Consider the following 13,947-nt stretch of genomic DNA (forward strand, 5'->3'; position numbering starts at 1 on the left):
GAAATGGGAATGCACCACATTGGGCCAATCGGGCATCCCCAGGTTGGAGCTGAAACTCATTGTTGGGGCAAAATTAGAAGGAACTTTACTCTGTACCTTACTGCAGCCTAACTGAATAGTGTTCTATAGCCCAGTATTTCTCACTACTTCAAACTATTGAAGAGCAAAGTCCCCATAAAGACAAGAAAATAAAAAAAACTTCATTGTTGCAATAAGCTGATAAAATAGATCTCGCTGTCTTCAATTCCTCACAAAGCTGGAATTGAAAGCTAGTCTCAGTAATGGTCACCACAAAACTATCGATTGTTGTAAAAACCCATCTGGTTCACTAATGTCCTTCAGGGAAGGAAATCTGCCATCCTTACCTGGTCTGGCCTACATGTGACTCCAGACCTACAACAATGTCCGTGACTCTTAACTGCCCCCTGAAATGCCTGAGCAAGCCCCTTAGTTGTCAAGGCAATTAGGGATGGGCAGCAAATGCTGGTTTTGCCAGCGACACTCACATCCCATGAAACAATATAAAAACAAACTGTGTCTCCCTACCTAAGTGGAAGGCAAGGTGGGAGGGTTTCTTTATAAATAAAAATGAGTGGAAAAGTGAAGAGAATTTTTTTTTTTTTAAAAGCAGGCAGGTAATGGCAAATCTATATTTAAAAGGCCTGTTGGTAGATGTGCAGACTGAATGTAACGTGCGAGAGTTGCAGATAAGACAACGGTTCCTTATTTCAGCAGGAACAGGAACAGCAGGTGGATGAGTTTGAGAGAGGTTCAGAGGTACAAGCGCTGTAGTACTGATGACAGGAAAAGAAACTGAGAGCTGGGGCTGAACTTCCAGCCCTCCCACCAACCCCCATCTCCCCCCTCGGGCCCAAAATACCAGCAGGTCAGTTTCAAGATGCTGTTCTCAGCAGCAGCAATGTTTACCAGGGCAGGGGGAGGACGGGACAGCGATCCCGCACTCCTCCCCATTGAGGCCATTTAGAGTAATTGAGAAGCTCATTAAGAGCTTGTTGGAGGTGAGGGCTGCAATTTTGAAGGGAGAGCACGGGTTACAGGTTCTGTCTACTGCTGATCAGCAGAAAGGAGGTGAGTAGAGAGTGGGGAGCCAGTCATGGCTGCCTCAGAGCATTACCCCAGTCCCATAAGAGGGTCAACAGGGCAAAGGGGGGGGGGGGGTTCAGCATTTGGAAAGGAGGTGCCCTTGGTGCTGCACAGATGGTGGGGAGAGTGGGCACTCAGGGCTCAGGCACTGAATGGGATTGTCACCAGTAAAGCATGGGCAAGGCTGCCAATCACAACTGGGCAGCCAGCTGTCCAAAATGAAGTCTGCATCTGGCAATGGGGGCACGACTATCAGATTTTGGGCCCAGGGGTGATGAGGGGCAACACCCTCTGAGTAAGGGCAGAACTCCGAGTAGCAGGTGGGCAGGAAGATCACAGAGGTCATAACTTCACTACTGCCAAAGATGGAGCTACCTGGAGATGACAGACAGCCAGTGCTGCAGAAGACTGCGTCGCTCCAGGCAGATGGCCACAAATATCTGTGACTTCATCAAAGATCTCACACCTCACATCACTGGTCTCCATGGCCAGTCAGTAGCTGTCAAAGTCACTGTGGCTTTGGACTTCTAGCTCCTTCCAAGGATCAAATGCGGACTCTAGTGGTATCTCACAAACAGCAGACCACCACTGCACCTCGTTGGTCACTGATGCCCCATTTGGCAGAGCTGGACAGTACATTCATTTCAAGACAGACATGGCTTGGCAGGCTGAGAGGGCATTGGGTATTGCTGCCATCACTGGATTACCGCAGGTGCAGGGCATCATCAATTGCTCCCATGTGGCATCAAGGCATTGAGTGACTGGCCAATGAGACCCATCAACAGAAAGGGCTTTCACGCCCTCAACGTCCAACTGGTCTGCGACCACAAGAGCTTCCTCCATGTGTGTGCTCACTTTCCTGGCAACTGCCATGACTCCTTCATCCTCTGGCAGTCCACGCTGCCTCAGATCTTCACTCCAACCCCCCCCAAGCGTGTGGATGGATCCTCGGGGACAAGGGAAATCCCTTGAAGACATGGCTACTCACCCCTCTCTGGGGGTCCCAGACAGAGAGATTGAGGCAATACAACCAATGCCATCTGCTCAGCAGGACAACCATTGAGCAGGCCATCAGACCTCTGAAGATGCACTTCTGGTGCCTGGACCGATCAGGTGGCACCCTCCAATACCCTCCTGCAAGGGTCTTGCACATTGTGTTAAAATCCTGGAACTCCCTCCCTAACAGCACTGTGGGTGTACCTACATCAGATGAACTGCAGCGGTTCACCACCACATTCTCAAGGGCAACTAGGGATGGGCAACAAATGCTGGCCTGGCCAGCGATGCCCACATGCCATTAAAGAATAAGAGAAATTGTGTTGGTCTGCTGCATACTCCATAACATGGCCCTCAAGAGAGGTGTGGACCTTGAGAACAGTGAGGCCCCGGAAGGAGACAGCTCACTGGGGGACAAGCAGGAGGTGGGAGGAAGAGGAGGTGGGAGGAAGAGGAGGAGGCGGAGAGAGATGACGCTGAACTCGTGATACAAAAACAAAATTATTTTAAGTCACAGCAAAAATGTTGCCCCTTATTTATGGCAATTGCAAACAGCTGGAAATAACTGCAAAGAAAGCAGTGTAATGGGAACAGGTTTATGGGGAAGCTAGCCTAATGGAGAACAGGATTTACAGAGTTAAGGGAACTCTACATGGTTAGAGGGAAGACTAGGAATTACTCAGTGGGTTCCACATGAGGAAGGAGCTATATATACATCTGTGTCTGTGGTAATGTTGATGAGAGGGTGCATCTAATGTCCCTCCGTTATAGCAATTGCTGGAGTTCTGGAATATCTGGAATTTAAAAAACTAGTCTAATGGTGACCGTGAAACCATTGTCGTTGTTGTAAAAACCCATCTGGTTCACTAATGTCCTTTAGGGAAGGAAATCTGCTGTCCTTACCTGGTCTGGCCTACATGTGACTCCAGATCCACAGAAATGTGGTTGACTCTTAAATGCCCTCTGAGATGGTGTAGCAAGCCACTCAGTTTAAGGGCAATTAGGGATGGGCAATAAATGCTGGCCTAGCCAGCAAAACCCACATTCCATACATGAATAAAAACAAATTGCTCAGGTCTGGTTGAGAATGGGATGTAACTAAGTCCCAAATGCATTTAAGGCCTTATGGAGAATGTATTCCGTTTACACATGATTATAACTGAACTTCAGATTTTGGTCTCTTGGAACCAAAGCCAAGATTACACAAATAACCATTAAAAAGAAAATTAAAACGTAAACTAGAAAGTACTTTTGTCCTGGAGATCAGATAGTAGAATGTCCCATTAAACTGCATTTCTGATGACAGACATACATTTATACAGCAAAGGACATGTCAAAGCACCTACTGGCTTCAGTTCAAACTCACTAAATTCATGAGTTCACATCTGACATTTCTGATAAGCAATTAGATCAAGAAGAGAATAATGGTGAAGTAAAGAAAAGAAAGGAGGGGGTTAAAAATACAAAAGACAATGCCCGTGGAACATTCCTACTCAGGCCGCCTCCCTCACTTCTTATTATGGTACATTGATGAGAAAGAGGCCATTTGACCCATTGTGTCTGAACTGGCTCTCCGAAAGAGCAATTTTACCTGGTACCACTCCCCCGCCTTCTCCCCGTAGCCCTGCACGTTGTTCCTTTTCAGATAAAAATCCACTTCCCTCTAGTGCCTCGATTGAACCTGCCTCCACCACACTCTCAGGCAGTGCATTCCAGATCCTAAACACTCACTGAACCTGCCTCCATCACACTCTCAGCAGTGCATTCCAGATCCTAAACACTCACTGAACCTGCCTCCACCACACTCTCAGACAGTGCATTCCAGATCCTAAACACTCACAGCATGAAAAAGTTCTTCCTCATGTCGCCATTGCTTCTTTTGCCAATTACCTTAAATCTGTGCCCTCTTGTTCTCGATTCCTCCACCAAGATTGGAAAATTATGGCCAGTGCCTCTGCGATTTCCACCCTCACTTCCTTCAGTATCCTTGGATGCATCTCATCTGGCCCTGGTGCCTTATCAACTTTAAGTACAGACAACCCTACCTAATACCTCCTCCTTGTCAATTTTAAATCCTTCTTGTGCATTAATTACCTCCTCTTTCACCATGACCTGTGCAGCATCTTCTTCCTTGGTAAAGACAGATGCAAAGTATTCATTTAATACCTCAGCCATGCCCCCTACCTCCATGTGTAAATCCCCATTTTGGACCCTAATCGGCCCCACTCCTCCTTTTCCCACCCTTTTACTATTTATATACCACAGGAGACGTTGGGAATCCCTTTTAATTTAGCTGCCAGTCTCTTTTTTTAATTCGTTCATGGGATGTGGGCGTCGCTGGCTCGGAGAGCATTTAGTGCCCATTCCGAATTGCCCTTGAGAAGGTGGTGGTGAGCTGCCTTCTTGAACCGCTGCAGTCCATGTGGGGTGTAGGTACACCCACAGTGCTATTAGGAAGGGAGTTCCAGGAGTTTGACCAGTGACAGTGAAGGAATGACAATATAGTTCCAAGTCTATATGGTGTGTGGCTTGGAGGAGAACTTGCAGGTGGTGGTGTTCCCATGCATTTGCTGCCCTTGTCCTTCTAGTTGGTAGAGGTCGCAGGTTTGGAAGGTGCTGTCTAAGGTGCATTGCTGCAGTGCATCTTGTAGATGGTACACACTGCTGCCACTGTGCATTGGTGGTGGAGGGAGTGAATGTTTGTGGATAGGGTGCCAATACGTGGCAGCTTTGTCCTGGATGGTGTCGAGCTTCTGGTGTATTGTTGGAGCTAAACCCATCCAGACAGGTGGAGAGTATTCCATCACTCTCCTGACTTGTGCCTTGTAGATGGTGGACAGGCTTTGGGGAGGTAAGTTACTTGCCGCAGGATTCCTAGCCTCTGACCTGCTCTTGTAACCACGGTATTTATATGGCTACTCCAGTTCAGTTCCTGGTCAATGGTAACCCCAGGATGTTGATAGTGGGGGATTCAGTTATTGTAATGCCATTGAATGTCAAAGGGAGATGGTTAGATTCTCTTTTGTTTGAAATAGTCATTGCCCGGCACTTGTGTGGCGCAAACATTACATACTCTCTCTCTGCTTCTCTTAGTTGTTTTCTCACTTCCCCTCCGAACCTTCTATAGTCTGCATGCTTCTTGGTAGTATTATCTACCCGACATCTGTCATAAGCACACATTTTCTTTTTTATCTTAATCTCCATCACTTTCATCATCTAGGGAGCTCTGGATTTGTTTTCCCTACCTTTCCCCTTTGAGGAAATAGACCTCGACTGTGCCCGAACTATCTTCTTTAAAGGAAGCCCATTGTTCATTTCCCATTTTGCCTGCCAACCTTTGATTCCAACTTTTGTGTCAGATCCATTCTTAACCCCATTGAAGTTGACTTTCTCCCAGTTAATTATTCTTACTCTGGATTGTTCCTTGTCCTTTTCCATAGTCAACCTAAACCTTATGGTACAATGATCACTGTCCCCTAAATGTTCCCCTACTGCTACTTAATCCACTTGGCCCACCTCATTCCCAAGAACCAGGACCAGCAGTGCCTCCTTTCTCATTGGATTGGAAACATACTGTAGAAAATTCTCCTGAGCACTTTTCTAGAAACTCTTGGCCCTCTCTGCCCTTTACTACTATCCCAGCCTATATTCGGATAATTCAAGTCCCCCATTATAAACACTCTTTGCATCTCTCTAATTTCTTTGCAAATTTGTTCCTCTATATCTTTCTCGCTGGTTGGTGGCCTGTAGACTACACCGAGCAATGTAATTGCACCTTATCTTTCCTTAGCTCTAACCAAGTAGATTCTGTCCTTGACTCCTCTGGGACATCCTCTCCCTCCAGCACTGCAATGCTCTCCTTAATCAATACTGCCACCCTTCCCCCTTTGCTATCTTTCCTGAACACCTTGTATCCAGGAATATTTAATACCCAGTCTTGCCCTTCTTTGAAGCAGGTCTCCGTTATCGCCACATCATATTTCCAAATGACTATCTGTGCATGCAGTTCACCAACCTTATTTACCACACTCTGCACAGTAACATAATTTGGTCTTTATTACTTTCCCTCTTACTCTGACCTCAACTAATAACTTACTATTTCCTACTCTAGTGCAATCTGCCTCTCCCAATTCTCTGTGCACCTTGGCATTTCTCTCTTGTATTATCTCCTGGTTCCCACAGCCCTGCCAAGTTAGTTTAAACCCTCTGCAGTGACAGTATCGGTGCCGCTTCCTGTTCTTGCACTGAACTGGAAAATTTCATTGATATTGTTTCCAATTTCCATCCTTCTCTCACCTGCACATGGTCCGTGTTCGACTCTCCCTTCCCATCCTTGACTTTGTCTGCAATTCTGGGGAAAGGCTATCAACCAATATTCACTATAACCCACCAACTCCCACAGCCACCAAGACTAGACTTCCTCACACCCCATTTCCTTCAAGCATTTGGTTCCATTCTCCCTGTTTCTCCATCTCATCTGTTTGAAACGATGCAACCTTTCATACTCGTGCTTCCAATATGTCTTCCTTTTTCCTCAACTAAGGACTCCCATCTTCCCCCCCCCCCCCCCCCCACTGTGGTTGACAGGGCCTTCAACTGTGTCCAATCTTTTTCACGCACTTCTGCTCTCACCCCTTCCCCTCCCTCCCAGACCTGTGATAGGACTCCCCTTGTCCTCACCTACCACCCCCTCAGTCTCCATATTCAACGGATCATCCTCTGCCATTTCTGCCAGCTCCAGGGTAATGCCATCTTCCCCTCCCCTCCTTTTTCAGCATTCCGAAGGGATCATTCCCTCTCTGACACCCTGGATCACTCCCCCCTTTCCTACAGCACCTTTCCAGGCAAACGCAGGAGATGCAAATCTGCCCTTTTACCTCCTCTCTTCCCACCGTCCAGGGCACCAAACATTCCTTCCAGGTGAAACAGCGATTTACTTGTACTTCTTTCAATGTAGTATACTGTATTCGCTGCTCACAATGCGGTCTCCTCTACACTGGGGAGACCAAACGCAGACTGGGTGACCGCTTTGCAGAACACCTCCACTCAGTTCAATGAGTTCAACAATTTTGGATCATAACCTCCACCCCCATTTTTTTTAATTTTTAATTTTTTCTGCTGGTTCATTCCCCCCCCCCCCCCCCACTTTCTTAATTCCTTCACTGTGTGTTCAGACAGCTGCTCTCCTGCTTTTTACACCTCCTCCAGACACAGCTTTTGTTACTTTACTTGGTGTTGTACCATGAAACCTTTTGTCATTTAATCTCTCCTGTGCTCCACCCTATCACAGACCTTCCCTTTTATTCTTCTCCCCCTCCTCCCCCCACTTCACATGCTCAAAATCTCTTACATTTCTAACTTGTGCCAATTCTGATGAAAAGTCATGACTCTTCACGGATGCTGCCAGACCCGCTGAGTATTTCCAGCATTTTACGCCTTTGTTTCAGAAGACAATGGTCTGTTTACTAATAATTGGTCAATCTTTACTGGAAAATGATGTGCTTTCTCAGGTGAGATTCGGACAGTATTGGGATTTGTTACTCTCCTCAGTTATTCGACTTGGTGAAACAGGCTTGAGGTGCTGAATCGCCTACTCCTGTCCCTTTGTTTCCAGATAGTGCTGACAGTAGTAAGAAAATTAATCCAAAAAGCATGATACAACTGCTGCTAATTAGCTACTAATAGGGGTTCAAATTCTTCTGGCACATTTTATAAATTGCTGTTCCATCTGCAGACAATGTAACAATTGATCCAGCAGAATGCAGACTGAAATGGAGACTCCAGCTAATTGAACAACATGGTGTTTGCGTCTTACTTTCATCTGTTCTGTCCTGTTCCCGATTAGAACTCTTGGGGATTATTCATTACACACTTGGTAACATGTTGAAGACTGAATGATATGAACAGCAAGTTATTTCTGAACAATTGCGGCTGTAAAAAAAAAATCTTTCAACTGGGCTATTAAGGAGGTAGACTCAGCCAAAGCATTTCCCAAAGGGAAGGGGAATGGAATAATTGGAAAATCAATGTTCCTGTGCTGTTCTCATGAACCATTCACCAATTATTGCATTTGTCTAACCCCTTACACTGTGAAGTAGATATATTTCAATCTGAGTAGCCACTGCACTATATTTTTGAAATAAAAACAGAAAGTGCCGGAGACATTCAGCAGGTCAGGCAGCATCTGGAGAGAGAGAAACAGAGTTAACGTTTCCGGTTGATGATCTTTCATCAGAATTGGGAAAAGTTAGAAATGTAATAGGTTTTAAGCAAGTGAAGCGGGGTGGGTGGGGGGGGGGGGGGGGTGGACAAAAGGGAAGTCTGTGATAGGGTGGAAGACTGGAGAGATTAAATAACAAAGGAGTTAGTTGTGTAGGGCCAAAGGAAGTGGTAATGGGACACGAAAAGAAACAAAGAAACAAAAAGATGTGTCTAGAGGAGGTGTGAATGGCAGAATGAGAAACAGCTCTCATCTAAAGCAAAAACAAGAGAAAAACAAGGGGAAGCGCAAAACATGCAAAGTAAAGGAAACAAAATGGGGGCAGCGATTACAGTCTGAAATTGTTGAACTCACTGTTGAGTCCTGCGGGCTGTAAAGTGCTTAATCGAAAGATGAGGTGCTATTCATCGAGCTTTCTGGGAACACTGCAGGAGGCAGAGACAGAGCATAAAGCAAGGTGGGGAATTAAAATTGTAGGTGACCTGTAGCTTGCAGTCACACCTACGGACTGAACGCCCCGTTACTACTTCCTTTGGCCCTGCACAACTAATACTTTTGTTATTTAATCTTTCCTGTCTTCTACCTTATCACAGACCTTCCCCTTTGCTCTTTATCCACCCTCCCCCTTTTCACTTGCTTAAAACCTAATACATTTCTAACTTTTTCCAGTTCTGATGAAAGGTCACAGACCTGTAAGGTTAACTGTTACACTTTCCACAGATGCTGCATGACCTGCTGTGTATTTTCAGCCTTTTCTGTCTTTATTTCAGCTTTCCAGCATCGGCAATATTTTGCACTTGTATTATTATATTTTTGATTTTGTTTTGAATAAAGAACAACTCACGTGAACTCTACTAAAGGCCCTCAACGACCTGCATTCAGACTTACACAAAATTAGCCTGTGGGTGTAAGGCAAGAACACAGGTTTAAAACTAATGCAATGCAAATTACTGCTGATGTCAGCAAACTCTTCAAAAGCAACAACTTATATTTATATGGTGTCTTTAACATAATAAAACATTCCAAGGTGCTTCACAGGAGCATTATAAAACAAAATATGAGACAAGCCAAATAATGTGAAATTAGGTCAGATGACCAAATGCTTGGTCAAAGAGGTAGGTTTTAAAGAGTGTCTTGCAGGAGGAAAGTGAGATGGAGAGGCAGAGAGGTGTCGAGAAGGAATTACAGGGTTTAGGGCCAAGGCAAATGAAGGCATGGCCACCAATGGCAGAATGATTAAAATCAGGATGCTCAAGAGGCCAGAATTAGAGGAGCACAGTAATCGGAGGGTTGTGGGGCTGGAGGAGATTACAGAGACAGGGAGGGGTGAGGCCATGGAAGGATTTGAAAACAAGGATGAGAATTTTAAAATCAAAACGTTGCTTGACCGGGAGTCAAAGTAGGTCAACGAGCACAGGGATGATAGGGGAATGGGACTTGGTGCGAGTTAAGACACAGGCAGCAGAATTTTGAATAACCTCAAGTTTATGAAGGGTAGAATGACAAACAAAGAATGATCAAAGATTGTACAACAAATTGAATCTACATTCCAATGACCAGAGAACATTAAGGGTTGATCTAATTGACGATTAAAGAATTTGATAGGGTAGTGTTATGACCAGGTGAGAAAGAGGTCTAGGGTTCACTTTCAGCCTTCACCTGGTCTTACTGTAACAGGGTTTAATTTTAAACACACCTTTGTTCACCGCTTTCCAATTATAAGGCAAAGAAACCAGCGCAAATAGGCTTTCTTAGATTTAAAGAAGAAAAGTTGAAATTTATTAAACTTAAACTCTAATTCAGTTAACGCCTAAAGATACACGACACACCCGTGCTAGCATGCATACGTGATACACACATACAAACAGAGACAGAAAAGAGAAGAAAAATAAAGTGGAAAATTTGAGGCAATATCTGAAGGGTTTTTGCTACGGTTCTTCGAGCTCACTGTACAGTCCTTGATTATAGGTAGATCTTGCTTTTTGTTGGGGCCCAGTATTCTTCTTAAGCCTTGTTTGCTGTAGGAGACTTTTCTCTCTTGGGGTTCATGTGTCTTCAGTGGATTCAGAGGCTTGAGAGAAAAAGATGGGAGCAGAAAGGAGAGATCTTCTCAATCCAGCAGCAAACAGACACTCTGTTCAAACTGTTTGTACAAATTCAAAAAACTCAGGTTGCCCAGCAGGTTAGTCATGTCACTAGCTGGTTGGACCATGTCCGTTTGTGTATTTGGCCATCTTAGCAGTCAACCTGGAATGCGAGCTCCCCCACCTTCAACGTCTGGTGATCAAAAGTCCATTGTAGGTTGAATGTGTCAGGGAATGTCTGCTTAGTCCTTCCAAATACTGTCTGTTAATATGCAAATGTCTTTTCCAGCCACAGCTGATCTGTTTAACAAGTCCTTTCTTCACTCCAGTAACAGTTTAAAATCAATGTTCATGACAAAATTAATGTGCCTCATTCTTGGCAGGTGGGGGCCGAGCATGACAGTAGATAGAGCGAAACTATTCCAACTGGTGGTGGTGGTGGGTGGGGCACGGAGTCCAGAACAAGGAGGCATAACCTTAAAATTAAAGACAGGCCATTCAGGGGTGATGTCAGGAAGCATTTCTTTACACAAAGGGTAGTGGAAATTTGGAACTCTTGCCCCCAAAAAGCTGTTAAGGCTCAGGGTCAATTGAAAATGTCAAAAGGTTTGGTTGGGTAAGGGTATTAAGGGTTAGAGAACCAAGGTAGGTAGATATAGTTAAGATACAGATCTGTCATAATCTAATTGAATGGGAAACGGGGTTGAGAGGTTGAATGGCCTAGACTTCTGTTCCTACAGAAAATACTCAGAACAGTGAGTTCCCCCAATAATCAGACATTTGGCAGAGTCAGTTAAAAGGAGGAAGCATCATTGCACAACAGAATAAAAATAAAGTTGTGAATTGCTCTTTTGCATTCACTAGGGTTTTTCACTTGTATGATATGTTTACTAATGCTTTTCAGCAGGGAATTGTCTTCATTTGAAGGTAACTCAAGGAAAATGTTTTATTCAGTTTCACATATTGAAAAAATGAAAATTTAATAAAACATAGGAGATGGAAAAACCATTACTCTGTTAGGTACATGGAATTGGTCAAATGTACCTTGTAAGAAAAGCAAGAATGGATTTACTTCTAGCAGGGAGTTTGGTAGCAGGGCTAGAATTTCAACACTTGCTAGCAAGGCTGTGACTCAGCAGTATGGTTTGCAAAATTACCCGTTGGGTATTTTAGGGAAAAGGTTAATATAAATTCTTACTTTGGGCTTTCTGTAACAATTATTTTAATGCTTTCAACTTGCGAGGTATAAATATAATTTGTGGTAATTGTGAGCTGGCACAGGTGAGATGGGCTGAACAGCCTCCTCCTTTACTATATTATGTAATGCTATTTATAATTATTATTATTATAGCCAGCACACTTGCATTTATTTCAAAAAGCACAAGAAAAAATTACAGTACAGAGTGCAGGGAGGGTAAGAAATACTTTCTCCCCCCTCCTGGAATTGGTGAGCACACTACTGTAACAGAAATACAAAGTACCCTTTACGTTTCTTTGCGGGTAATTTTTATGCTGCTGAGTAGGAAGCCATGTTCACACTATAGAATAAAACACTTTTTGGATTCCCAGCATTAGCATCAAGCACTCCCAGTTTGGGTAAATCATGGTTAGCAGATTAAAGCTCCTCTTTATTCTGCCTCAATTACCTCGTTCCCAGACTTATCCCAAATGAAGTGTTTCCCCAATTCCTATAGTAGCCTAGTGGAGGGGAATTACCAATGAGTGGTAAAGTGGAGGCAATTTCTACTGTGGATCTCGGCTTACTAGGAATCACAACAAGACTGGATAAACCCATTTCCTGTAGGACCCGTTAACAGCCAATTTGGAATATTGCCATCACAATTGGCACTGACCTGGAATTCTATTTTCAGCACTAATCAATGTTACTCTTGCATGAATGTTAAACATCAATAACAACACAGGTAGTTTGAGATTTGATGGTGGTACACTGAATTATAACAGATTTCACAGGAGTTGTTTGGTGAAAAACAAACTATGTCTGTTTATCTACTAATGTATTAACCTTGGTAATGCTTCACAAAAGCCTGCATCCTGAGAAGAAGCTTATTACAATCACTCAATAGCTGTGGATATTTATCATCTAAAGGTCACGAGGAACATCACTGCAGCATTCTGTGGGTTGCGCTCAGTGAGCTTGAGCTGATTAAAGCACAAGGAACTATTCTAACCTGCTGACCCATACAAGAGAAACAGGAAACAAAACGAATAACTGGTTCACAAGCCTCTACTTTTAGCTGTCACATTTAACATGAAAATGGGAGTTTCCGGAGAGCTAAGCTACAGTATAAGCTGCTCCAGTGACCCATGCATTCCATAGTATTGTAACCTCCAAACCAGCCCAAGTCATATGAAATTCCAGGAATTCTGCATTCCCACATAGAGGCAGATCATACAGCCAGAAATGTTGCCGGTTTGATCTCAGGTCTGTGCTTTTTCGTTGCAAGGCATCAGGAAAGAGGGACAAAAAAAAAGTCAGTTTGGTCAGTGACACTGCTCAAAAGCATTTGTGTGAGAGGGAGTGTGTGTGCACTTTTGTGTACAGGGTAGATAATGACAGGATTGGCCTCCACTATGATTCCCACCTTAGTTGAATTTAATGGAGAGGCAGTGTCACACATGAAGAATGACCACTTGGGCAAAGACAACCAGCACCTGTAGAACCATCCCAGTGTTGTCCAATAAGTTAGCAACTAAGCAGGCTAATTGAGAATTTGGATGTTACTCCTTATATTTCTGATTATTAATAAGAACTAACGAATAGACGCAGAAATTAGGCATGTGATCTCAATTGTCATATTCACAGGGCATATGCACGTGTACTTTAAGCCTTTGTGTTTCTTTTGGTAAAATGATATGAAAAGCAGAGTGTGAATTTTTTTTTTGATTATTGTGAATACTTTACGTTCTTGGTTATTGACTGGTGGGAGATTTTCAGTAAATATACGTGTGAAGTGCATTGAGTGAGTGAGTGAGTACTCAAACCTATGGTTAGTCAGCACTTCTATTGGACAACAATGAGCTTTACCACCAATTGCTTCCAAAGACTGGAAAAATGTGAATTTTGTTTATATGCAAAATGTCATCGCCATTTGAAAATATTGATATATGATGGCTGAAGGAATCCTGAAGCCAGCAGCAAGACTGAAATTTTTTTTAAACAATTGACTCTGAGGCCAGAATGGAAAATGGCCATTCTAAATACGATCTACTACTAGAGGGAAATCACTCGATGCATTAGCATTACAATGCTGCCTGCCAACAAACAAGGTGACACTGTGAAGTATATCAATCCCACTTGAAGACGTAGGAGGACCTTGGCAATGATGTAAAACACTGCTTCTGGCAATGCCAGGCAACATTTGGTCACCTGTCCAGGTCAGTGATGGACTTTTCCCATTCCTCGTTTCCACAGACCTTCCCCAGCTGTCAGGAATGTTCAGTGGGATGGGAATGAAATCATGAATTATAACTTTGAAACAACTGTGCAAGTATAAACTGGTGGCACTTGTAGCTAAGGCTGTG

The 13,947-nt window shown here is 43.8% G+C and overlaps 1 protein-coding gene across 10 annotated transcripts in view; it reads right to left on the minus strand.

Moving 5' to 3' along the window:
* rap1gapa (RAP1 GTPase activating protein a) overlaps positions 1 to 13,947 on the minus strand; it is a 475,427-nt gene that overhangs the window by 347,651 nt on the left and 113,829 nt on the right. The window contains exon 2 of one of the 10 annotated variants that reach the window (XM_068016834.1): positions 9,165 to 9,219. The exons of the other annotated variants lie outside the window; for them this stretch is intronic. The gene's annotated coding sequence lies outside the window, so the exon portion shown is untranslated. The remainder of the gene's footprint in view (positions 1 to 9,164; positions 9,220 to 13,947) is intronic. 10 annotated transcript variants of the gene reach the window in all.

This window comes from Heterodontus francisci, chromosome 37, assembly GCF_036365525.1.
Source record: "Heterodontus francisci isolate sHetFra1 chromosome 37, sHetFra1.hap1, whole genome shotgun sequence".
NCBI classification, from domain to species: Eukaryota; Metazoa; Chordata; class Chondrichthyes; order Heterodontiformes; family Heterodontidae; genus Heterodontus; species Heterodontus francisci.